At 33.7% G+C, this 27,186-nt stretch overlaps 1 long non-coding RNA gene across 1 annotated transcript in view; it reads left to right on the forward strand.

Moving 5' to 3' along the window:
- The window catches only part of LOC106782865 (uncharacterized), a 189,409-nt gene that overhangs the window by 97,440 nt on the left and 64,783 nt on the right, over nt 1–27,186 (forward strand). Inside the window, exons 6-9 of the long non-coding RNA XR_011435471.1 lie at nt 6,494–6,554; nt 7,000–7,199; nt 8,985–9,084; nt 23,157–23,301. This is a non-coding gene — a long non-coding RNA (uncharacterized lncRNA). The remainder of the gene's footprint in view (nt 1–6,493; nt 6,555–6,999; nt 7,200–8,984; nt 9,085–23,156; nt 23,302–27,186) is intronic.

Raw genomic sequence — 27,186 nt, forward strand, 5'->3', positions numbered from 1 at the left:
AAACAAAGACCAATTCCTTACAGTGGCCTAAATTATTAATGTGTGGATTCATTCACTCTAAATGTTTGCTTCCTAATCTTTACCCACCCTACCCATAAAAACAATTATGGGTTTTTCCTACTCTGGAAGAATGCCTTGTAATTTTGGTCCCATGTTACAAAATAATTCTCAAATAGAGCAATGACTCCTTAATTTGGTTTCTGAACTATAAACATGAAAATGATTATAGTCTATTGAGTCTTGATAGTAATATTCATTGTTTACTTGATTAATGTGCAAATTTAGATATTTTTCTGAAAAAAATTACAACATGATATATATAAAATTTAAAGGCATCATGTGAACCTTAATGAAAAGAACACCAAAAAGGCACTGAGTTAATTTAGGAGATATTAATTCTTGATCCTTATATTAAATTCTATTACATTGTGCACAGTATCAACTATATCTTATGATGGCTTTGTAATATTATATTTTATATACTGTTCAAACAATGTCAATATTCATATATGAAGAAATTGTCTGTATAGCAAATCAGAATAGTGGATATGATGCTAAGATCTCCATCAGTTTTGTTTTTACATTTCATTTTGTCTTCTTTCTCTTTGTCCCTACTCCTTCCTTCTGCTTCCATCTCTCTCTGTCTCTGTTGTTTTGTTCTCTGTTGCTTTGATCTTAGTATCCTCACTTGTTACCTAATGCCTCGCCCACTTCAAACTCTTTTTTCTGAACTACAAAGATTCATTTTTCACCGGTACAAATAATTTCCGAATGGAGGTCAGCAGCACTTCAAAGTGACATCAAATTTTTCATCATTTAGTGTTACAAGTCTGCTCAGATCTCCAGAAAAATCACGTACTTCCAACCCCAGCTTTGAAATTTCTTCTGTCTTGAATTAGAAATGCATCTTTCAAACAATTTTATTCTTTATTTCCTCTATCCAAACCCTATCCCCATAGAGATGGTGTATATATCATTATTGGTGCTATGGTGTGAACGTTTGTGTACACCCGGAATTCATATGTTGAAAACCCATCGCCCAAAGTGATGATATTAGGAGGTGGGGCATTTGGGAAGTGATTAGGTCACAAGAACAAAGCCTCCATGATTAGTATTAGTGCTCTTATAAAAGAGACCCCACAGAGACTCTAGTCCTTTCCATGATGTGAGGACGCAGCAAAAAAACATAATCTATGAACATGAAAGCAGGCTCTCATGAGACACTGAATCTACCAGCATTTTGATCTTGGACATCTCAGCCTTCAGAACTGTGAGAAATTAATTTTTGTTGTTTATAAACCACCCAATCTGTGGTATTTTGTTATAGCAGCTCGAACAGATTAAGATAGTTGGATACAATTGTTGAATGATTTCCCTAAATTCTATTCTTTATCTTTCTCATTGCAGATACAAATATTTGCCCATGCTAATACAAAACAGGAAACCAATCATTTACTTTAAACTAATATTTGAATATCACTTTATAACTTACAAAGCAATTTCATATATATTATTTTAACTTTGTATGGGAAATAGTAGAATTATTTGCATTTTATGGATGGAGAAATGAACACTCAAAAAGGTTAAATGATTTGCTTAAGAAAATGTAACAGGAGGACTATAATTAGTTTTCGGGTGGTGAACATGATGTAATCTACACAGAATTCAAAATGTGATGTACATCCGAAAATAAATAAATAAATTTTTTTTAAAAAGAAAAGAAAATATAACAGGATATTCCCAAGTTTATTGGAGCTGTATTTACCTAGAACAGTTCCTGGCATACTTTAGATTTTTAATAAATGCTTGCTGCATGAATAAAATAATCAAACAGAGGTAGGTTTATATGAAAACTGCTTTGCTTGCTGGCCACGTGATCTTGCACAATTTCCTTGAGCAGTATGAACCTGTTTCATTGTCTGAAAATTCAAAATAATAGTGTCTTTTTAAAAGAATTACTATGATCATTGAATAGAATAGTGTATATTACATAACTAACAGTATGTCAATTAATTTCTTCCTCTTTTATCTAAAGAATCCTATTAGTTTTTGGTGTTCCAGGACATTCAACGGTCTGCAGAATGCTGGATTCTATCCTTCAGCTAAGCCAGATATTTTACTTGTCTGATTTATTTATTTATTTATAACTTTTAAATAAATAATTTATAATTTATAATAATTTATTAATTATTTCTTTATTTATCTTTGCAAATTGTGTTACTTGTCACCTTCAAAGTGAAGACGAAGTATGGAACTTTTGGTGGTAAGATGGGGCTACATTGACATTTATGCAGATTGTATGTATTTATTTGTCTTAATGTCCATTTCCATAAAATGGCTATGACAAGTTAAGTCTAAAACTTAATTTTTCAGTTAACCTTAAAAGTTAAAATTCATTTAAAATATTGGCCTATTTAGTAAGCACATAAAACGTCTACCCACACAATATTTATATTCTTAGACAGAACTGGTGACAGAATCACAAGAGAAAATAAACTGCAGAGGAGTTTTCCCCTGAAAATCTAACTGGAAGACTATTGAGATCTCTCTGGAGAAATTGACCCTCTTCTATTACCACTAGCATCTACTGAAACACACGTTCTGGGAGGCAGACATATTTGGCAATTTATATAGAAAGACTGGTACAAGAATCCTATTCTCTTGTTTGATCTTGACCATCATTCTTAATTTTGAGACATTCCTATGTAATGGTTTTTTGCCTCTATGCTTAAAACAGATTGAATATCAAAATCAGACCCACGCTGAACACTTAAAATCTCTTCTTGGTGATTTCCTTTCCAGTTTGTGTTTCTGAAAGCTGACCTCCAGCTCATGTTTTGTAAGTAGTAACCTCCCTCATCTCTCTTGGATAACCTGATTTTCTGAAAATCATTGCTTAGCCTATATAGATTCACATAGCCTTTTATATATCCTTGGTTGGATGTCTGGTGCCAGTCAAAAATTGTCTACATCTCAAAGTTGTACACTAATTAACTTATTTTTATCAGTCAACTCATTGATAGTACTGGCTAGATCTAATCTTTGCAGTGATCTTCGAGTATTTCTTAAGTACTGTATATATATCCTTACACACATTAATGAACTGCCTTGGCTGGGAATGCCATTCTTCAATCTTTTCTTTAGTGCTTATGATGTGCCATGAATTGGCTAGACACTGGAGATACAGAAATAAAGAAGACATTGTTCTTTCCTGAAAATCTTAGCGAGTAACACATTCCTGAAGTCTTTTTATTTTCATTTTTTGATTCCTTAAGTGTTTGAGTGTAAATAACACATCTTCAGACATTCTTGTGACTTTTATCACAAAGACAGGCCATGTACCCTCTAGAAATTGCCTATTAAGTTGGGTATTTACAATAGAAGGAAACAATTTGCATGAATAACCCAGGAACCGAGAAGAACTATACTTTTGGCAAGGTTATCATTCTTTAAATGGTTTATTCTCTTACAGCTGAATTAATCCTAGAAGGTCAGAGGGTTGGGAAAAGATAAAATTAATCCACATTAACTGATAAAATAAGAGCTTAACTTGCTTAATGATGAGACACCGGAACATTTTAACACCTGTGAACTCACACAGGAAAATTTCAGAGGGCTGCTCTTACCCACCTAATGTTTAAGGCTGCAATAGATTGAAATCAAATGAAAGTCAGTATGTCTTAGAAATCAAACATCTTAACACTTTATGTCATTAATAAAACTGAGTCAATGGCTTTTCTGTTGGCAATATTAGAGTCCTTTTCAAAGTTAAAGAAAAAAAAACAATCCCAAGATGCTAATATTTCTAGAGAGACTGTGGGTATAGTGATGTAGGATTTCTAAAAGTTACTACTGAACGATGATAATTCGCTGAACACAGGCCTACTCATTACCTCAATTACATGCGTTCATGCTCTTGCTTATCTTGCAACCAAAAAGTTATTTTCACCTTGGGAACCAAAATTTAGGGCTGTACTGTGACACCCTCATCTTTAGATAGAGGTGTTTCAGCTGACTTCTTATCTAGTCCAAAAAAAAGGAGCTCACTGAATAATCCTCTTTACTATTGACAAAACAGTTTGGGAGGTACATTTTTTTCTTTTTATCTTCATCCTTTGCCTCTTATTTGATTATTCTGTACCTTCTGTACCTAAATGACTTCCTATCAGACATTTTTTATTAGATTTCTTAGTAAATACCTCAAATATGTTGTGTTAAACTGAACCAAACATATTTGCTAATTAGTTAGGTTTTGTTGTGATAACAAACAACTCATTTTCACATTAGATTATAATAACTAACATTTGTTGTTTACATAACATGGGGGCCATAGGTCAACTATGTCTCTGCTAAGCTTGACCAGATTCTGCCTGTCTTCTAATCCTGGGACTCTATCTGGGTGTTCTCATGGCAGAGGTTAGGAATACAAGACCTCAAGCCATATTTCACAGTAATATTTAAAACTTGCCTGGATGAGGTCATGGGAAACATCATATTCACTCACATTTCCTCGACCAAAACTTGTCATTTGACTATGCTCAAAATCAATAAAGTTATTCGTATATTTTTCCCTCAGGGCAAGTGATATAATGAGTAGGAATGCATGACCCTAATATAGAAAGAGTAACCAGCTGGGATCATTAGTTCGCTCTACCACTCTACCACAATGTCTCCAACCTCATCCTTTCCCTAAATTGCCATCTCGTGGATCATGTTTTTGATCTCCCTATATTGAAGTTAGTAATCCTCCTGAACTCCTCTTTATTCCTCACCAAACACAATTAGTTGACCTCCAAGAATTTCATGATGCCACCTTTTCAAGTGTCCTCCACTATCTCGTCATTAGATTGCTACCACCTAAGTTCTAGCTGTCATATCATTTATCACTTGAGTAATTACACTATTTTCTTCCTAAATTGACTGACTTAAGGTGTTTCTTAAATCCCTTTTCCCACTGAATAAAAAATGTTGTTTCTGAAAATGAATTATGGGATGTTCTTCCGTAATAATGTTTTGTGGATCCCATGACTTAATGGATACAAGCTTTAAACCAGAACAGAATGACCTACTGGGTCTTTTATGACATGGACCCTGCTTAGTGCTCCAGCCAAAGTTTTCAAGGTTACCACTCTTCCATGCTACATTTCAGCTAGTTCAGTATTGGTTTCTCAGATCGAACTTTTGCTTTGAGATGTCCTTCTTTCCTTGTCTACTCAGTTAATGCTTCCTCCGACAAGGTGCTGATATCAACACCATGTCCAGGGATGATTTCAAGGCCACCTGCCTTCACAACACAGGCTGTGTTTTAAGCGGTCTTCTCTGTGGTCTCTTAGCACTCAGTACATACATCGTGTAGTATTTGCACTTTATCCAAATACACGCAGATGTATGTATCCCTCACCAGACTTAAGAATACGAAAGAGACTTTTCATGATATAATGAGGTGAAAACTCTCCAATTTTGTTTGGTCTTTTGGTACATAAATGTTAGTAAAGACTGTTTGATTTTATTTTTGATGTCACTATTAGCATTTTCATAATATTGGAACTTTTCATAACATGACATTTACAACATTTTGCCAATAGATAATAAAATTTATAATAGCTTTACCTACCCTGCTATCTGGAAAATAATTCAGCCATAATCAAACTTTCAGATATACTTACCTGAGTGAGGTCCAGATAGAGCTTCCTTTTATGCAATTCTTGTAGTGATGCATCAAGTTATGCAAATATAAAATAAAAGATTTTAATGAAGGAATGTTTATATTTTATAATTTTGTCTATAAGTGAGGTTATATCTAAACAGGTGGATCATTCTCCTAAAATGCAAAAATTGACAAATAACAGCATGCTACTTTGAAGGGTAAAAAAAGTTGAGTTAAAACTATTGGCTAACAATTAATCTCGTATGGTCAATCTCATGATTACCAACTATCACACTAACCAGTTTTTTAAAAAAATAACTGCTACACATATGTTATAGAGTTTAATTCCTTTATATTAATTTGATTCAGACATTGTTTGCTTTTGTTGGCAGCAGTCTGCCATGGTCCCTGAGTGTCCTTGTACATCCTTGCTGAATATATCAAATATATCAACTATCTCCTAATGATGAGCAGTTTCAGTAGCTAGTCACATAAGCACTTAAGTAGGTCAAGGAAACTATATGTGACTATTAGGCAACTCTTTACTCCCTAGGGGAGAGAACTGGCTATTTGCTGCTTCCTACAAAAAGTGCTGAGCCCTTGAACCTAGGCTCTTCCAATGTGGCACAACCCACCTTGTGTAGAGTCTGCATTTGGGACCATCTTGTCTCCCCTTGGGACTCTGGGATTCAAGCTGCATTACCATCTTGATGCTCCTGCTGTTTGTTGTGTTGTGAGTAATAAACTTTTGTGCTGGATCCTTTGAGTTATAGCACTATCAAATTGTGGTAAGCCTACCTGCTTGCTTTTTGTTAGTCATCTTACTACTCTTTGCTATCTTCTCAGGTTGGAGTTCTTCCCTACCAGATTTCCTCTCTATCCAATTAATTGCTTCTCATGTTCAAAGGTAACCATAGTCTCAGTGTATTATGTTTTTCTTATAATTTAACAAATGAAACCACCCTATACAATATAAAAACATAAGAATTACAATATACACTGCTTTGGTTGCAGTTGCCAATTTGCAGAGCATTTTTAAATTGGATTTATGACATATGGGCTGATGTATTCAAAAGTGTCCTTTTTTGAAAAAATCTTTGTTTTTTTATAATTTGAAGTTGTGCTTCATTATGTCCTTAACAAATCTATTCAATAGAGTCATTGATGTGATTACTCTGATTTTTATCCCTTAGAGCTGACATAATCATTCTAATATACCTATGAAAATTGGACCTCTATCAAATAAGCTTATACATAGTTTTTGAAATAAATTTAGTTTCTTTAGATATCAGTTAATTCTATGAGAGCCTTTGTTTCCACTGTTCTTAATCTCGTGTTTCTGCTTCTTCCAGATCTGTAAGGCAGCATCTCTATAGGTGCACCACTCAATTGTGTTTTACAATCAAATAAATGTTTTACTGCAGGACTTCTTCAAGCCTTTTTATTGATAAATTCATGGTAAAATTTTAAGTGAATTTTGAAATTCATGGGAAGCACAGTGTGTTCTTGGTTTACCATGAAACCCATCCTCCCTACCTCCAGCAGAAAGAAGGTAAATAGTGATGCTTTGTGAAGAATCATTTCAAAAGAATGGTGTGACACACTTCTTTGGTGATCCATATTGTAATGCATTATTGCAAATAATTTGTGTTCTGGAGTTCTACATGATATCATGGATTGGTGGAAGGAAGGGTTTCTTAGGTTGTACAAATTTGACAACTTAATTTTTTTTACAATATTTTCAATCATAACTTTCCTAAATGATCCAATGAAATACTGATGATATATTCTATAGACCTCAACATTAGCATTGATTTTCTTTATCAAATCCCAAATAGTTCTTTACGTGAAATAAGCATAATTTTATTATTGTTGTTATTAATTTTACTGCATTTATTAATATAAAATGTTATACAAATGCTCAATTAAAGGTATTATCTATATCTGTAGGTGGGTAACAGATTCAGAGGATTTAGGAATTGGACAAAGTAACTAATGGAATCCTAGATTCAACCTGGGTCTCTCCGATGAGAAAATTGAAACTATAAACAAACCACACACTGTGTGGAAACTAATGCACATGTTTGGATTAACTACACATAATTATGATTTTAGAAAATGAAAAATAAATTGGTGAGAACTATAGAATTAATACAATTCTCACATAACCTTTCAGTTATGAACCTCTATTAATTATAACACTAAGCAAATAATAGGATAGATGAGATCCAAGCTGTAGCCAGGATTTTAAAAAGCATATGAGTTGTCCAGATATATTATTCCATTGAATTTTATTCAGTTTATTGCCTGAATGCTTTTCTGCATTTTAATTTCTATTTTAGTGTCTGTGTAAGCCAGTATAATAAGAAATCATTCTGGAAAGTTAAATTTGAGTAATTAAACAATTGGGCAGATCTGGAGCCCAAATCAAATAGCTTTTTAAATATAGCTTGTTACGATCTATAGACCTTTCTTCTTTGTTTGCGTTTTCATTGTGAATGGCCAGGGACATAGAGGTAGCATCTCGAGTACGTGAGGGAATTTGTGCTACCAAGAGGAGACCAAGCGGCCATCTTTCCCTGGCAGCCACTGTTCCTTATTTTTATCCTGATCATAGTATTTACGATCTGCGTTGTCTGCAGGAAAGGTGTTCCCGAGGGCACTTAAGTTGGCAAATTCAATGAGCATTTTTAAGTGAGCACTACTTAAAATATTTTAAATGAGCATATTTAAAAATGAGTAGTAATTAAAACCTTTGTGGTACTGGATTTAGGGACATAAAACTAAAACCCAGTATAAAGATGAACTTGCTTCCTTAGACTGTTACTCTGTCCGATTATCTGCTTTAAGGCATTCCATTTCTTCCTTGTAAACCTGGATCATTGTAGAAAGCGACCTGCTTTGCTTCTCCTATAAAGTATTATAAGAACATTAATTTTAAATTAAGCTAAAAAACAAGATCTATATCTGAAAAATGGGATTCAAAGTTTTGGGGAAAAATTACAAAGAAGATTTTAATGAGAAAATATTACTTATCCTAAACAGCACTATGTTAGTAAAATGCTTAAACCGTGTAATTTATAACACTTTGATAATATTAAAATGTGATCAATGAGGGAAAAACTAATCTTTGGGATATTTAGAGGATATCTAATTAGATAAAACAAGCAATTAATTCACTTATAAGGGCATCCTAGGAAGGATAAATTGTTTTATTTTTGTAGATTTCACTGCACCATCCAATTTTGATTTTGCCAATTTTACTTTCCAGCTAAGTTCAGAAATGGCAAGAATGTGTTGCTGCTTACAAATGTCATTTATCTATTTTTTAATTTAGCAATGAATTACCAAGCATCTACTATTTCTGCTCTCCTATGTTCAAGGCATTTGGTATACGAAAGGCAATAAAACACAGCCCATTCTGTCAAGTATTTCAAGTAAGAAAAATTTCAATTAGCTTCTCTGTTAATTGCACGCTTTCTTTGCTGGAAAAGTTGAAGTTTTGTGCCTCTAGCAATTATTTGTCTATGTTACAAGCAGGACTTTAGAATCTTCAGATTTCTTTGTTGATGTTTGTGATTGTGTTTGGAGTATTTTATGTATTGTTCGATAAAGTAAACGTGTAAACATAGATTCAGTCAAGCCTCAAGCAGGACTAAATCATTATAATCTAGTGGAAAAGTTTATTCCCAGTGATGAATTCTAGTATGTTGAAAATGATGAACTTCTGTCATTTCTTTTTGCCATCCAAGACAGAACCTCATGAGCAACTTCAGGTGATTTGGGGAAAAGTTTGACAGCATATGCTACTTAAAAACAATAGCACTTTGTGGATGCCCTAACGGTATGTTTCATTTGCTCCAACTTGTCTGACAGCAGATATTTTTTCTCTCCTCTTCTCTACAAACAATTTAAAGTTTAGCTTCTGACTGCATTTTCCTGTGTGAGTCCGGCACACTAATGTATTGGAGTGTTCACCTGTGATCCTCTTTAAGATATCTAATCTTGAGCTGTTCTATGATTTCCACTTATTGTGTGTCGAAGGGCAAATGGGGTTAGGCAAAGGAAAAGAAAAGTTAGCAAAATCTCTCATTTCTTGAAAAGTTTCTTGATGACACTACAGCACTAGAGGGTCAGTTCTATTTATAAGTGAGGATTAGTGTTAGCTCACTGAACATTTACATTTCAGATGACAAGAAGATACTTTTAAGAGCTGATTTACTATTCTCAGGCCAGTGCTCATGCCAAGTGAGCTAAAGTAACTTTACCAGCTGAGCTAGTAAAAGTACTTAATATACTCATCTCAGAGCTCCACAAGAGTGGCTTTTTGGCTGCAGCCACAGGACCTGCAGCTGTCAGCTTTCTCCACTGTCACCAGTAGATATCACTGCAGTCAATTAGAATTACTACAGAGGGTTTCAGACAGAGACACATGCATCTTTTCGTTCTTGCATAGGCAGCTGCCCAAAGGTCAGTAATCCATGACTGGAGGGAGGAAGACTTGGCAGTGACGCGACTCATGCATTGACTGAACGGCTATAATCGTCTGTCCAAATGTCTTAGTGAGAACACCACGCTGATCTCTCAACACAGTGAAATGAGTTTCCTGTTAAAACCCATGTGATGTATCTTGATATATTTAAACGGATTAACCCTCCTCACAAAGGCAGCTTTTCTATAATTTGGAAATGGTCAAAGGAAAAATGGGGAAAGGAAAGGAACGTGTGAAGTGTTTATCCTGTAACTATTTCCTAAAATAATAATAACAATAAGCTTGGTGGCAAGTTTCTTCTTCTCAAAGCGTTCTTCAATAATGAAGAACATTTGGAAATGTTTAATATAAATATTAATATTTGCATAAGCACATTAATGTTATAATTTGGTTCAAACAATTCTTTTACTTGAATTTGTGGAAATAATTTACACAGAGTTCACATATAACTAATTCTAGGGAAAAAAGTCAAAATTAAGCATTTGCCTTAATTATCTTCATATTTCATTTGAAAACTCATTATGTTATTAGCCTGCCTTAGATTGTTTTTTGTGTATGCTTTATATGTATTCTTCAGATTTTAGATGACTTCCTGTCCCAGGTGGTCACAGGATGGTACAGCAACTCCAACCATTGTGTTTCTCTTCAGTGAATGAACACTCAAGGCAAACAGTGAGAAAGATCTTCCTCTCACACCTTTTTCTTTGTGGTGAGGAAAATTGGCTCTTAGCTAACATCTGTTGCCAATCTTCCTCTTTTTGCTTGACGAAGATTGTCCCTGAGCTAACATCTGTGCCTGTCTTCCTCCATTTTGTTTTTGGGACACTGCCACAGCACGGCTTGATGAGAGGTGTGTAGGTCTGCGCCTGGGATCTGAACCTGTGAACCAGGGCAGCCAAAGCAGAGGGCGTGAACTTAACTACTATGCCACTGGGCCAGCACCCAATACCTCTCTTTTATTATCAGAAAGAAAATCATTTCTCTTCCTGCTCCATCTCTCTGTGGAAGTCCAGATGGAAAAGATGCTGAGGAGTGATCCCCTGGTAAGGAATAAAGAGGAGAAAAATCTTTGCTGGCTAGGGACAAACGATGTCTGCCACACTCACCACAGAAAGAAAGAACATCTTTTTGAATCCTTATATAAATAAGGGGGAAGTGAGAGCCACTCTTTTTGCATCATGTGTGTCCTGGTGATCCTGGAAACTAGAGATGCAGGAATGTCAGCTTTCAAACTTTCCTACTTAGTGAGTGAGTGAAAAATCACACAAAAGAGAAGTCTCCTTGATGTAGGATATTATTACATTTGATTACCTTAATGACAAAACTGTGTCAGTTTAACATGTCTTTAGAAAATGTGGCATAATTTTGAATAATTGATATTTATGGAGTAAAAACTTTTACTGAATAATTGAACATATTTTTGAATAATTGATATTTCTGGAGTAAAAATTTTATCAATAATAAACAGAGTTGATATGGTTCATTTTTCAGTTGTATAATATTTAGTTTTGTGCAATTCTCAGAAAAAAATAATGAACCTAGGAGTTATGAATACTTATGGAACCTGGGTTAGAAAATAAGGAGATACATTTTAAAAGGGTCTGATTAAGTCTGTTACTAATTTATAGTTAACTGGAAAAAGTATTGTACCGTAAGAAGGGGAAAAAGTATTGTCCTCTCAGACACTTTTTTCCTCTTAAGATTAGGGAAAATGAGTTGGGCTGGTATTTAGCGCCATGACAAATCCATGCTATTTCCTTTCTGTTTTGAATTTTGCTATTTAACGCATTGAAATAGAGAACTGAGAGACTAAAGAAGGGACTTGTTTGAGGAAAAATTGGAGGTAAATCCTGGAGCTTTAGACAAAGACATGTTTCTTGAGAGATTTGCATTGAACTCATGCAAATTCAGAGCTCTGTATAAAGAAGAGTTCAATGGATTGAATATTTTGGAAAAAAGTTACCTTTGTGCTCAAATTTGTTTTTAGTAAATGCAAAAGCATTTTAGAAGAGAAGAGCTCTCTGATAAATATCACTCTCAAAACATAATGCATGCTTTTTTATTGAACTTAATCTTGAATTTCTACATTGACTTCCCATAATATCCTGAATTTTTACGGCAAGCATTTTTCTTGCATAACTGTATATTTCAATATTGTTTTCAAGTTTGATTGTTTTCAGGAAGACTATTGTCATGTAGCTGCTGATTTATTCACTGAATAAGGTGTTTGAAGGAGTGCCCAGTGAAACATCATGTGCAAATAGACCCATAACACATGCATTTGCGAGTGATGGTGATGATGTCAGATTATAACCAATCTACTGTCCTTTTTTCCTTGGAAAATATTTTCTATACTAAATCACTGAAAATGCATTTTCATTATTACAAGTGAGATAATATCACATAATTCACAAATGTTAAGGCAGTCTGTTTAGATAGCATAGAATTTAATGTTTATAAATAAAATTAAGATGAGCAATAAATCTGACTGACTAATAAGGAATTTTAAAAAGCACTTGATTATCTCAAGGCAATGTAGATATGTATTGCTGACTCTATGAAGATAGAAAAGAAACAAAAATAAAGTGTTCCAGGAAATGGTTCCTGTAAATCTTATAAGGGTGCTAGGAATCTATTGAGATGAATTGTATTATTTTTTCTTTTTTGTCTCAATTTTTAAATTCTTTCCAACACAAAGGAAAAAGCAAAATAATTACCTGGTTATTAAGAATATTCAAGAAAAGCTTTGTCCTTTTATCATTTAAAAAATATTTATTGAGTACTGACTATATGCTGGAAATTTTTTTAGGTGCTGGAGGTATCTAGTTCACACTTACTTCTCCTGATGCCTTATCCAAAGAAATTATATCTTTTTGAGTATACTGACTTTGTCATCTCCTATAATTCTCAACACACTATCTAGCACATATTATTACATGTTCCTTATATGTTCTGTGATACAGAAACTGGACTGGGGCCCCAAAGCAAGTATAGTTTCTAGAAAAGGCCTTTTCAAAAAAGCCCTTGAACAGCATTTCTATCAAAACATATTATGTATGACTTGCAAATTATCTTCTCTTTTTGCAAAACTACATCAAATATCTGCTCTATCAACACAGGGAAGTAGTATGCTGAAACACACATGAAACACACACACAAATAGAATTAGATTTTTAGGGAAATACTTCCTCTCCTCAAAGTTCCCCTTGTCATTAGAATCGATTGCAACACTCCTGGAGCCTTGTGGAACCTAGTGTAGAAGACGAATCCTGGATGGGAGTTAAGAGGGTTGGTCTTTGTCTATGCACTGCCTTTTATTAGGACCTTAGAACATCATTTATGCCTTCCTATGCCTTGATTTTCCTTTGGGAGTTTTTATGCTTACCTTGCTACCTCACTTATCGGTGAAAATTATATTACATATAGATGACAGTCCCCCATAAAATGAAACATTTTTTTTACTCTAAATTTCTTTAATATACATACAAAATCCAGTTAGATATCTTTTGTTCTTTAATAAGGTGTTCATTTACTTTAAGATTGATCCCTGCGTTTAATATACTACACCGAAAACATTTAATCTAAGCTAATATTTTAATTTAGTATTAAAATATCATCATCTCATAGCAAATAAAATAGAAGAGGAGCCATTTTACAGCAATTTTTACTCTACATATTGTCTTTTTTATTTAATCATTCAGATTAACCTGCACAAAATTGAATATTCTTATCCTCAATTCTATTGCCTTTTTTGATTTCCCAGATATTTTCAAAAATTGATAATGAAGTATTGCTAACAATAGGGACTATTTTGTTATAGTCTGACAGGAAGAAATATAGTTCACTCCATAAACCAAAGACATTATGTTTATTATTAAGACCAAAGCATATTTCTTCCCTCGAATTAAATACTCTTCTCTTTTAGTTAAAAATCGTAAATTTAGAAATACAGGGCCTCATCTGTGTTATACATTTAATAATACTAGAAATACAAATTTATGAGTCAATATCCTGAATCATTACAAAATATGTTTAACACAATTGCAATTGAATGCATTCACAGTTCTACACGAAAAGTGTTCGCAGAGATCATTTGATAACATTTTTGATCACTTTGATAGAATATGAAGTATGTACAGCATGAGATATATGTTAAGCACTAGGCATTTGTTTCACCAAGTTTGTTTGTTTCTGCATTTCTTCTTAGGAGCATGAGGAAGTGCAGAAATGTTATAGCAAGAGAGGTTCTCTGAGCTCAGTGTTCTTTGTTCCAGTCAAGGCTCTTTTGGTTACAGAGCATGGAGACTCTGAGCTACTTAAGAAAAGGAGGGTGGAGTATTAGCATTGTGAGGGCTTCAGTGTGCAGAGAGCTCCCAGAATTGGAGGACAGGAAATGAGGAGCCAGCCGGTCTGAATGGTGGACCTGAGACCATGAAATATAAGCAGGTGAGGCTGCTTTTCCGTCTGTCTCTCGCAGTTCTCCCTGCTTCTTCCTGTACATTTTCTCCTGTGAGGAAGGAGTGGAGGAGACAATCTTCTCTTTCCGTGGAACCCCATTTCTCAGGTTACTGCACTTTCTACACACGCTTTGAATATGCACGGTCTTTCAATTTCAGTGCCAATACCTAACTTGTGAAGACTTTTAGCTCCTCAGAGGACTGTGATTAGTCTAGCCTGGAAGCTCGCTAAATGTAATTTGTTTGTCTGGATCTTGGTGGTCTCAGGGAGGGAAGAGCCTAGCCTGGGGTTGGGGATGGGCCTCAGGAAGGAAGCTGTGAGTAGTTGGCACCTTAAAAAGAAGTCTAATGTAGGTTTTAGTGTAGACAATTATAATTTAAAAATTTTGTAGCCATAGAATTATTTGTAGAAAATTAAAAGTCTTTGAAAATTTGTGGGCTCTGCAGCCTGGAACACATGGATTAAGATTCCTTCCTTTCCTCTCCTGAATGGCAGAAGCATTGACAGCTATTGAATCTGCCCATTGCTGTTTCTTTATTTTCAAAATGGGCATCCTGGGTGGGTTCTATTGACTACACTTCATAGCATCTCTTCTAAAGAAGCTTCTCTGGCAGGAGCCTGTCAAAGTGGTTGCTCTGTGTACACTGTGACTTGGTTCTTGTGACGATGGTGGTGGTTGACTGGACAGAATGGAGGCCTGAATAAAGCCCAGCCACCCGACTGAAAACTTCTCAGATCCTCTTACCACTACCAGGTGGAGGTAGCTGCTTGGGCTCCTAGGCCAGGGTTCCTGAAGATTGTCACTTCCCGTGAAGCTCTACTCTATTAATCTTCCTTGTAATCAATAGGCTCTGTATTCTTATTGCAGTGAAACCTCTGTATTGTGTGAGTTTTTAATTGCAGTGGAAATAATTGTAACTAGAAAAATGAAGAAAGTTATCGCAATAAAGACTAATGCATTTTGAGCACTAATTCTGTGCCACACAGTGTTCTAAAACAGCATACATAATTCGTTTAATCCTCACAATAACCGTATAACATAGGAGCTATAATTATTTCCATTTTTACAAGTGAAGACGCTAAAGCACTGAGTTGAGCAGTATGCTAAAAGTGATGAGCTTAGAAGCATTTGAACTTGATTTTGAACCTGGCTAGTCTGATTCCAAAGATCATGTTATTAACTGCAAAGAACCACATAATGAGAAGTGGTTTGAGCCTCATAACAAGGTCATGGTTTCCGTAAGCATTAATGTAATCTCCATTTTCAGGTGAGGAGTGACTATCATTGTGTCTGCATGCAGATGAGGGAACTGAGGCTCCAAGAGTTTAAGGAGCTTACCTAAGTTCACACACTATATAGTTTCAAAGAGAGAGTGTGAATTCAAGCAGAGTCTAGCTCTATATTATGTGCTTTAAAAATAGCATCTTTAGTTACAATGCAAAATACAAAAGCAATCACTGCTGAGAGCATTTGTTTATTGAGATTTAGTTTTAGGTGTAATTGTCTTTTGCAGCCCACATCTTCAACAGAAAAATTTGATAATGTGTGTCATAAAAATTATATTTCTTTGATGATGCCTGCTTTCTAATAAGAAGCTAATATAGATAATAAAAATGTGAGATATTTAGAGTCATAAAAAACTCAAAATTTTATTTTATTCACTGTGTGACTATAGCCAAATCACTTAACTATTCTGATCCAAGTACTGATAGATTATTATTACCTGAACAGTTTCCAGGCACAGTTCCAGGCAGGTTGGATTTCAGTGGCTCAGTAGACTGTGAATTGTTTCACTCTCCTAGCACCCAGGGACCAAAGTGTGCTACTGTAAGTAGGGTTCCCATAATTTGGAATCAGGGCACAGAGAAGAATTTGAGCCTTAAACATACCCTTTAGCCATTTGGTAATTTTGCTTAGGATCTGTTAAGTTATGATTTTCAGGGTGTATTGATGACTCATTACTGATATATTCTTCGAATGTAAATTAAGCACGGCAATGTGAATACCTAACACTACTGAACCAGATACTTAAAAGTAGCTAAAATGGTAAATTTTGCTATTTATATTTTATCACAATAAAAATAAAAAGAAAAACATAAATTAAAATTTAGTATATGTTGAAATAACTCAAATCTTTATATATTATATATAAATATATATTATATATTATATATATATAATATTATATATTCTTTATATTTGCATTGCAGTATTTGCAGTACTACTCACATTGATTATAATTATGTATATATGTGTTCCACAATATTTAATTTAGTAACTGAGAAATCCAATTTAGTAATTTAGAAATATACTTATGAGTGAGCAAATAACTTAATCCCTATAATTATTAATATTTCCCACAATTGTATAGTTTTCCCTAAGTAAAGGATGACCATAGAATTTGTTGTCATTACTGGGACAATCTTGAAAGTGAATGGGAGACAGAAAACAATCAGACCAAGGCAGCATCATAAACTGTAAGTATCCTGGGCAACCTGAACCTAGAGTCATCATGTGCCACACAGAAGCCCAGATTGTTTATGTGCTAAGTTAAGGGAAGGAAAAAAAGAAATAATTAGCATTTATTTTCTCTGAATTTTCAACTAACTAGATTTTATTACTTCTGTTCTCTTCCAAAGCAATCATTTTTTTGATAGGAAGCTAGTAAATTGTGAATTAGTTTCCATATTAAAACTTTGCCATTTGGTAGTACAGGTAAGTAAATGAAAAACAAAAATAATTAAAACATGGAAATTATAAAAATACTTTGTACTTCCATTATGTTATCAGAAGTGTTATAAGCTACATTTTCTCAAAGAAGAACTAAAAATCATGATAATCAAAATGGTTTTTTATCTCTAATTAGAAATAATACAACAGACTACATCCACTCTATTGGATTTGCCTTTTGAAACTGTAAAATGTTATACAATTAAAATTATTAAGAAGTATATCAAATAAAACTCAAATATTTTTTCAACCTAACCCAAAATTCCTTTCCCATTATAAGAATTAATGTTACTATTAATGTGTCACAATCAATTGATATAGCAGAGCAATATAGTTATTTTTCAGTAGGCTGTATATAATTTATTTCTAGTGGAAACACCAGAAGGACATTCTAATGAAGTTGTTAATCAAAAATGATACAACATATAATATCTAGAGAAATAACTCATCAAAATTAGTAGAGAATTATTGAGGCACATAATTCTGGAAAGAAATATCTAATATTTGTTTGTCACTTAGCCACTGCTATAAACAACTTAGTTCAATTAAAGTCCATCAACTGATTAATATATAGAAAAAATTAATAAAATATTATATTACGCTTATGTTGATATTGGTATTATGATCTAAGTTTTCAAGATTGATATATTGACATCCCAACATATTTGTGTGTGTATGTGTGAGGAAGATTGGCCCTGAGCTAACATCTATGCCCATCTTCCTCTATTTTGTATGTGAGATGCCACCACAGCATGGCTTGGTGAGTGGTGTAGGTCTGTACCCAGGATCCAAACCTGCAAACCCTGGCTGCCAAAGCAGAGCTCACCCAGCTTAACCACTATGCCACTGGGCTGAACCCCAACAGATTTTTTAAATTACATACTTAGGGGATTTTAGGGAATTCAAATTTTAATAGATCTTATTAATTTAATAGGTAAAAAGTAAACAGAAGGACAATTTATTTTTTAGGTTTAAAAAACAGTATTAGATATACCAACATTTCTTAATGACAGTGACAGCTAATACTTTAACATCACACTAAAATCATGAATCAATTAATGTATGAGCTACAAGTTTATTTTAATATATAATCACAAAGTCTTGGTATGGATAATCATAATGGACCAACATAACATAAAATGCAGAAAACAGCCAGGATATTCTTAAATTGTTCCTTCAATTAAAAATAAACCTACATATAATGATCAATAAATTAGAAGAAAAAATATTTAGTTACTATAATTTCCAATTTTTCAGATAGAGATAAATTTTGCTATGTTGTGTTCCAAGCTCTAGAGTTCAGTTATATTCTATTATGAATGATAATTTCTAGGTAAAAACTTGTATGAATAAAACTTCTGTGAATAGTAAGATTTTAAGGGGTGTTAATATGAGTAAATATATTGGAATGCAAGATTACAATGAGGAAGGGAAGTGTGCCATGAAAATGTGTAGACTAAAATAATTTCTGGTAGAGGAAACATAAGTGTAAATGCTGTGAGAACAGAACAACCTAATTGTTTTCTAAAGAAACAGGAAGGCCAGAGGGAGAATACCCACTGTTAGTCAGGAGGGGTGGCTTGTCTTGTGACTTTGAGTAATCATTTCAAGTCGCTGAGCTTCTGTTTCCTTAACTGCATGGTCGAGGCAGAAATCTGCCTTAACTGCCTTGAGGTTGTGAAGTGGTAATGTTTGTCAATGCATATGGAAAATTGTAAAGGGCTACAAAAAGGTAAATTATTGTTTTGGAACTATTTTATAGTATGATATAACTCAAACAGTCTGAACCCCTGTGCCTGGTGGATGTCACACACATTGGGGATGTTTACTTGGTGAGGTGAGTAGGAGTTAAAATGATTTAATTTATTCCATAGTTTAAAAGACATTTAATCATTTCCACTCCTTTCAACTTTCTTTTCTGAGTCTCAGCTTACTTATCAATAAAAGGGAGTAAGAAAGCCTAATTTGTAAGTTTTTGGTAAAAATTAGTTAAGATACTATATATAAAGTATTTAGCAGCGTGCCTAGGATATATTAATTACCAAGTAATCAGCAACTTTAATAGCTATAGTTGTCTATTTATGTTAATTATGATCACGAGATGTACCAAAATATGATATCTAATCTCATATAAATTCATATATAAAGTTCTCAGTCACTGATGGAGAACACATAATTGTACTATAAAGCAATCATAGATAACAAAATAAATTAAATATACCAACTATATTTGGAAGTCAATAATTTCATTAAATAATGAAGAAAGTTTTGCAATAGTAGAGGCACTGAACTCATAACACATTCACGTTTTTAAGAATGTTATGTTTTGATTAACCAAAATAATTAAATACACACACCATTGGCTTTTAATTAAAAAAGGCAATCATGTTATTTCATAGACCTCTTGAATCAAAATAAGCATGGTAGTTTTATTTTTCCAACGATATTGTCTAAAAACAAAATATTTTAACAATTAGAAGCATAGTATGTGTTTCTGCAAAGGATACACAAACATGGAATTATAAAATTTGAGGAATATGTGTTTAGCAGCTAATCTATACTAAGGTTTATGGATACAATGGTGAAACAAAATTCTTTTCACCATTAATATCACCTTCTAATCTGGGGAGAATTGCCACAGACACATAGTTATAATATAATGTAGTAAGCTAAGTGAAAGTAAGGTGTACAGGCTGTGATGCGGGAATAATTAAGGAAGACATTTTGAATGAGGGAACTATAAACGAAGACTTCAAGGTCTAGTATCCAGCCAGTCAAGGCCAGGAGGATTTGAGTGTTGTAGACAGAAGGGCAATACATTAGCTAAACCATTACCCCGAGATATGAGGAAATGTTTGGAGATGACGTGAGTGTTCACTTTCCTGATAATGGCGATTACTCCGTGATTATACATGTATCAAAACTTACCCAACAGTGCATGTTAATTCTGTGCAGTTAATTATACATCAATTATATCTCAATAAAGCTGTAACGTTTTTAAAACTGTCTAGCAATGGATAGGAAATGAGAATGTGGGTAAGTAATAGGGAGTCAACCTATAATATCTGTTTTTTTATCATACAGAAAATTTGATTTTTTATTAAAAATATCATTTCTAAAATATGTACAATGGTCCAGCTTATGCTGCAACATAACTCACTATAACTTTTGAAGAACAAATAATCCACAGGCTTCTCACATATCTGAAACATATACAAAGACTCAAAGACTTTAAATTCATTTTTTAACTTTTAATTTTGAAGTAATTTTAGATTTACAAAAGAATATCAAAGTTAGTAGAGAGAATTCCTGTATACGTTTCGTTCAGTTTCTCCTAATATTAACATTTTATATAACCACGGCACATTTGTCAAAACTAAGAGATTAGCATTAGGATTTTATTGTTGACTAAACTACACACTTTATCTGAATTTCAGCAGTTTTTCCACTAATATTTTTTTTCCTGTTCCGTGACTCAGTCTGGGGCCCCACATCAAGTTCAGAAATCGTGATTCCTTTGCACCTCCAATCTGTGATGGTTTCTCAGCGTTTCCTTGTCTTTCATGACTTGGAAACTGAAGGGTGCTGTTCAGGAACTTTGTAGAATTTTGTAGAGTGTCCCACAACTTTGGTTGTCTTTAAGTTTTCTCATCATTCAATTGGGGTTGCAAATTTAGGGGAAGAATACCACAGAGGTGAATTATCATTTTCAGCATTTCATATCAAGGGGAACGTGATATCATCATGGTTTTCTACTGGTGATGTTGACCTTGATCACTTGGATGATGTGATATCTGCTAGGTTTCTACACAGTAAATCCCCTCAGAAGTGTAGGTCAGCTCCTTTATTCACTCCCTTCAATGTGGTTATATCATTTATTTGTAGTGTAATTAAATTCATTCTTATACAGTCTGCGTTCCGTGTTGGAACCCCTGACATCATGACATCATGTTTTATTTTTGTTTTTAAATGGGCAAGCAGAAAGGTTGACTCTGTGGGTTTTGACAGACGCATAGCTATGTATCCACCACACAGTGCTGCACAGAACAATTCTGTTATCCTCAAATGCTTCTGTTGCTGTGCCTTGTAGACAACCTCTCCCTCCACCCTCCCAACCCCCTACCCAACAACCATTGATCTATTTTTCTATCTGGATTGTTTTGCTTATTCCAGAATCTCATATAAGTGAAATCACACAATATGTAGCCTTTGGGAGCTGGCCTCTTTCACTTAACAAAATGCATTTAAGATTTATTCGCATTGTTGCATGAATCAATAGTTTATTCTTTTTTATTGCTGAGTAGCATTCAATTATACAGATGTTATCCAGTTTGTTTATCCATTCATCTGTTGAAGTATATTTGGGTTGTCTCCAGGTTTTAGTGATTATAAATAAAACTGGCATAAATAAAACCACTGTGCACAGATTTTGTGTCAACATAGGTTTCCAATTCACATGAGAAACCCTAAAAATAGGATTGCTGAGTCATATGGTAAGTGTTCAATTCAGTTTTGTGTAGTTCTTTTTTCTTCCAAACTCTTTTCTATTGAAATAAAATTTACATAAAAAATATGTATTGTGTGGAGTTCAATAAGTTTTGAAAATCCATTTCTTCCTGTAACGAATACCCAAATCAAGATTAGAACAATTATCCCAGAAAGTTCCTTCATGTTTCTCTCCAGTCAACCCCCACCACCACACATGAATAGAGTCAACCATTGTTCTGGTTTTTTTCTCCATAGATTAGGTTAATTGATTTATAACTTCATCACACAAATGAAAAAATACAATATGTACTCTTTCGTGTTTTACTTTTGCTGAACATCATGTTTTGGACGTTGATTCATTTCTTTTTATTGTTGATTATTTTTCCATAATTTAATAAGTGAATTTATCACATTCTGTTTATCCGTTCAATTGTTTATGGACATTTTGGTTTTTTTTCCCCAGTTTTTTTTGTTGAATGAATAAAGATAAAATTAGCAGTAATTGTATACGTATTTTTGTAGATAAACATTTCACTTCTTTTGGGTAAATTCATAAAAGTGGGATCACTTGGTCACAGGTAGGTATATTTTTACTTTGTAACTGTCAAAAATAGTTTTTAAAGTACTTGAATCATTTTACATACCCACTAGTATTGTATTAGAGTTCCAATTGCTACACATGCCAACTAATATTGATGTTGTCTTTTAATTTTAGCTACCCTAGAGGGTGTGACATAGGGTCTCATTATGCATTCAGTTTGCAGTTTTCTGATAAGTATATGCTTTGAACACCTTTTCATTTCTTTACTGAATGGTCACACATCTGTTTTGTATCTGCTCTTGTGTTTGCTCATTTTAAAATTGCAAAGTTTTTCCTTTGCTATTTATTAATAAGAGTTCTTTATATAGTTTTTAATAAAAGTTCTTTGTTAGAAATACGTATTAGGAATATTTGCAGTTATTGGTTTTCTCTTTCATTTTCTTAATGGGTTATCTTTATGGATAGAGCATTTTTAATGTTGATGATGTCCAATTAAATCTTTTCTCCTTTTAGATAAGCTCAGTTTGTGTTCTATCTAAGAAATTTGGATACATACTGACGCAGCTTATGAACGTATTCCACTAGCTTTTATTCTAGAAGTTTTTAGTTTTAGGTTTTACATTTAAGACCCATCTTGTTGAACTTACATGTGGTTACCAACTGCATTCACTTACCCCTAGTTTTTTTTTTGTTATTGTTCATTCCTTACAATGTGAACTATCACTTGCAAATCAACAGAGTTGCATTTATTTTTTTCAATCTTTATGAATCATCTTTCTTTTATTGTATTTTTGCACAGGCAAAGTCCTCGAGGAGCATGCTGAAGTGACAAGAGTGCCTTTCTTAGGGGAAATACATTCAATATTTCACTGTTAATGAAGAGAAAGTCCTCTTCTACTTCTGATTTGCTGAGAGGTTTTATCCAGAAGACATATTTAATTTTGGCAAGTGGAAAGTGTTTTTTCTTCATATGTGTAGACGATGCATCTTTTTCCTTGAGTTTTTAAATATGGTGATTTACATCAATTGATTTTCAAATATTGAACCAACCTTTTATTCCTGGGTTTGAACCCCGTAAGTAATGTTGTATTAATTTTTTTGTATTACTGGATTCACTTTGCAATATTTCTTGAGAATTTTACACTTAAATTCGTGAAGGATCTTGATCTGTAATTTTCTTTTTTAGCAATGTCTTTGGAAAGTTTTGACAACAGGATTAAATGAGTATTTTCTTCTAGTTGATCACTGAGTTTGTTTAAATATTTGAAAGAATTTACTAGTAAAGTTATCTGAGCTTTCTTGTAGAAAGATTTTTAATTATGAGTTCATTTTTTAAAAAATGATATAGGCATATTCAAATTTCTATTTCCTCTTCTGATACTTTTGGCAAATTATGCTTTTTAAGGAATTGCCCCTTTCTTCTAATTTCCAAAATATCAACATAACCAAATTCATACTTGTTATTATATGTTTAAATTTATGGACTATGTAGTAATTATCCTTCTTTTATTTCTGCTGTTGAAATATTATTTTTCTTGATCAGTCTTGCTATATGTCTATCAATTCTGTTAATCATTTTAAAGAACTAACTTCTATCATTGATTTTTTTGTTTGTTTTCCATTTCATTGATTTTTGCTGTTATTTCATGTCTTTGTCCTGAATAATTTGTTTAATTTGTACTTTCATCTTTCTTAATATAGTCTTTTAACATCTTTAATTTGCTCTTCCAGCTTCTTAAATTGAAAACTTAGCTCATAGATTTTAAACCTTCCTTTATAATATAAGCATTTAAAGCTGTACATTTTCCTAAATGCATAGATTTAGTTTTGTCCCCTAATATTTTTGATATATTGTACTTTAGCTTTCATTTAGGTGGAAATATTTTCTATTTTCCCTTATGATTTATTATTTAACCAATAGGCTATTTAGGATTATATTGCTTAATTTCCAAATATTTGGGGGAAATACTTGGTATCTTTATGATTTCTAATTTAATTTTGTTGGAATCATAGTAGATACCCTGTATGATTTTAATACTTTGAGATTTACTTTGTTTGATGGCCTGGGATTTCTTATAGCTGTATAGTGTTCTATAAATATTAATTAGATTAATTTACTAGATTATTTATTTAATTAGATTATTTAAATATTTAATAGATTAAGTTGATTGTGTTGTCCAAATCTTCTACATCATTATATTTTTGTCTACTTGCCTTATCAATTACTAAGAAATGGATATTAAATGCTCCACTATGATTGGAGAATTATCCTTTTAAATTTTAGTGCTGTCAATTTTGCTTCCGTGCATTTTGAAGCTCTCTTATTTAGTACATATTTAGGGATATTCAATTGACTATTTTATCTTTATGAAGTGACCCTCTTTAGCTCGGGTAATACTCCTTCTCCTGAAGTCTAGTTTGTATGATGCTAATGGAGCCACATCAACATTTTGAGTTTAGATTTTGCATGCTATCTCTTTTCCCATAATTTTACTTTTAACCTTTCTATGTTTATATTTATAATTTAAATTTAGAATGTAACGCTTGGAAACATGTGGTTGTATATTCTTTTTATTCTGACAATTTTTGTCTTCCCTTTTAATTGGAGTGTATGGACCATTTTCATATAATTTAATTTAGTTTTTGTGTTTAAACTCCACCTATTCTTTCTAAATATTTTCTACTTATTCTCTCTGTTTTGTATTCCTTTTTTCTTTCTTTTCTGCCATTGCTTGGGTTAATTAAAGACTTTAATTTTCTGTGCCGGCTGCGAAGCGAAGTGGTTAAGTTCGCATGCTCTGCTTTGGCGGCCCAGGATTTCACCAGTTCAGATCCTGGGCACGGACATGGCATCACTCATCAGGCCATGATGAGGCGGCGTCCCACATGCCACAGCTAGAAGGACCCACAACTAAAAAATATACCGCTATGTACTAGGGGGATTTGGGGAGGAAAAGCAATTAAAAAAAGATTGGCAACAGTTGTTAGCTCAGGTGCCAATCTTTATTAAAAAAAGACTTTTAGTTTTCAAGTTTGTCATTCTATCTACTTTCCTGACTTCCTTTTATTGTGCTTTATTTTGTTTTATTGTTTGCTCTCAGAAGAATGAGAAATATGGCTGTAGTTCCAAGCAGTTTGCAGTTATAAGTGTAAGATTGGTGTATTATGATGGATAATGGCCCCCAAAGATATCCAGGTCCGAAGCATTGGAACCTGTGAACATTACCTTATATGGCAAAACTGTAGGCAAACAGCAGACAAGACTGACTATGCAGATATGGTTGTTAAAGATCCTGTGATGGGGAGACTATCCAGCATTATCCCAGTGGATCCATATTGGAGGGAGACAGAGAGACATTTGACAACAGAAAACAGTATAAATACTACCCTGCTGGCTCCAGAAGGTAGAAATGACAAGGCAACAGGTTCTCCCCTCGGGCCTCCAGAGGGAGTGCAGCCCTACTGGCACTTTGATTTCAGCCCAGGAAAACCTATTCAGGCTTCTGACCTATGAAGCTACAAGAGAATAAATGCTTGTTATTTTAAGTCACAAATTTGTGGTAATTTGTTACAGCAGACATAAGAAACAATTGGATGGGACGTTATATTTGGAATGTGACCAAATATAATAGAGTGTTAAGCTTTCCAGGGTTTAGCAGTATCAAGATATGAAATTAAAATGGAATTTTGACTAATCATTTCTTATCTTGAGAGGTCAACTTAGATTTTTGGTGCCAATGTAAAGATATGAAATCATCAAAATGAATCAAATACATGAGAAGTACAAAGGATTTGATAAGGTAGAAAGAATGTGTCCATTGTATTTTATAATTATATTTTATTTAAAAAAGTTAGCTTTAGAAGGCAAAGGTGATGTATTGTGTCAAAACAATGACCCATTCTGTTAAACTTACTACGCCGACAATTTTTATAATGTCGAATATTAGTCTTCGTCATCTGCTCTCTAACCAAATTAGTCTTAATATTCTGGACTTGTATAATGACAGAACTAGGAAGGTTCTTGGCCAATGTCCTCATTTGAGAGATGAGGAAATGGGGACCTGAAGATATTAAATTGATCACTGTGATTCTAAGGTAGTAAAAGCCACAAATGAGAATATGTTTCTCTCAAATCCTGGAAGAGAGATTTTAGAACATTATATCATTTTAATATGTATCTTGGTGTTCGCCATTCAGTTGAAAAGTCGTATTTCAGTCAGGAAAACAGTAGCTACTCTAGGATGTCTGAGAAGGAAGGCCTTCCTACAGGCCATGTTAGGCTTACCCAACCATTGTTGGAAGGTTTTGGGGAGGCAGGTCAGGGAAGAAGTTCCAAAAGTAGTTGATTCACAGGTAACCAACTGGAAGCCACAGTAAATTTCATCAATCTCATCAGGATATTGTTAGCTATTGAAGCAGGCCATTGGCCTGACTTGTCTCTAAATGGTGGACCTCAGCATTCTCAGCGAGACCTCTCACCTCCATTCTCAGCTGCTGGCAGCACCAGAATGTGTGAGTCTCAAGGCTCACCTATTATGCAAGGTCTGTCTCTACCTGCCCCAGAGAGGATCTCCCTTCCGCCTTCGAAGTCTAGCACAAGTGTCTCACATAGACCGACCCAACCCCAGAACTATGTTTGGGGAAATATACTTCCTTCTTTCTCTCTGCAGTGCGTAAGGGACCCTAAAGTGGGTAGCGCTGATACTAAATTGAACACAGATTTTCTTTTTCTTTGAATTATTTAAAGTTTATGAAATTTTATTTGTGTTGATTGATGGAGCCTTTGAATAAAAAATAAGGGATTTGCTTTTACTGTCTATTGAATGTAC

Source organism: Equus caballus, chromosome 2 (genome assembly GCF_041296265.1).
Source record: "Equus caballus isolate H_3958 breed thoroughbred chromosome 2, TB-T2T, whole genome shotgun sequence".
Lineage (NCBI taxonomy): Eukaryota > Metazoa > Chordata > Mammalia > Perissodactyla > Equidae > Equus > Equus caballus.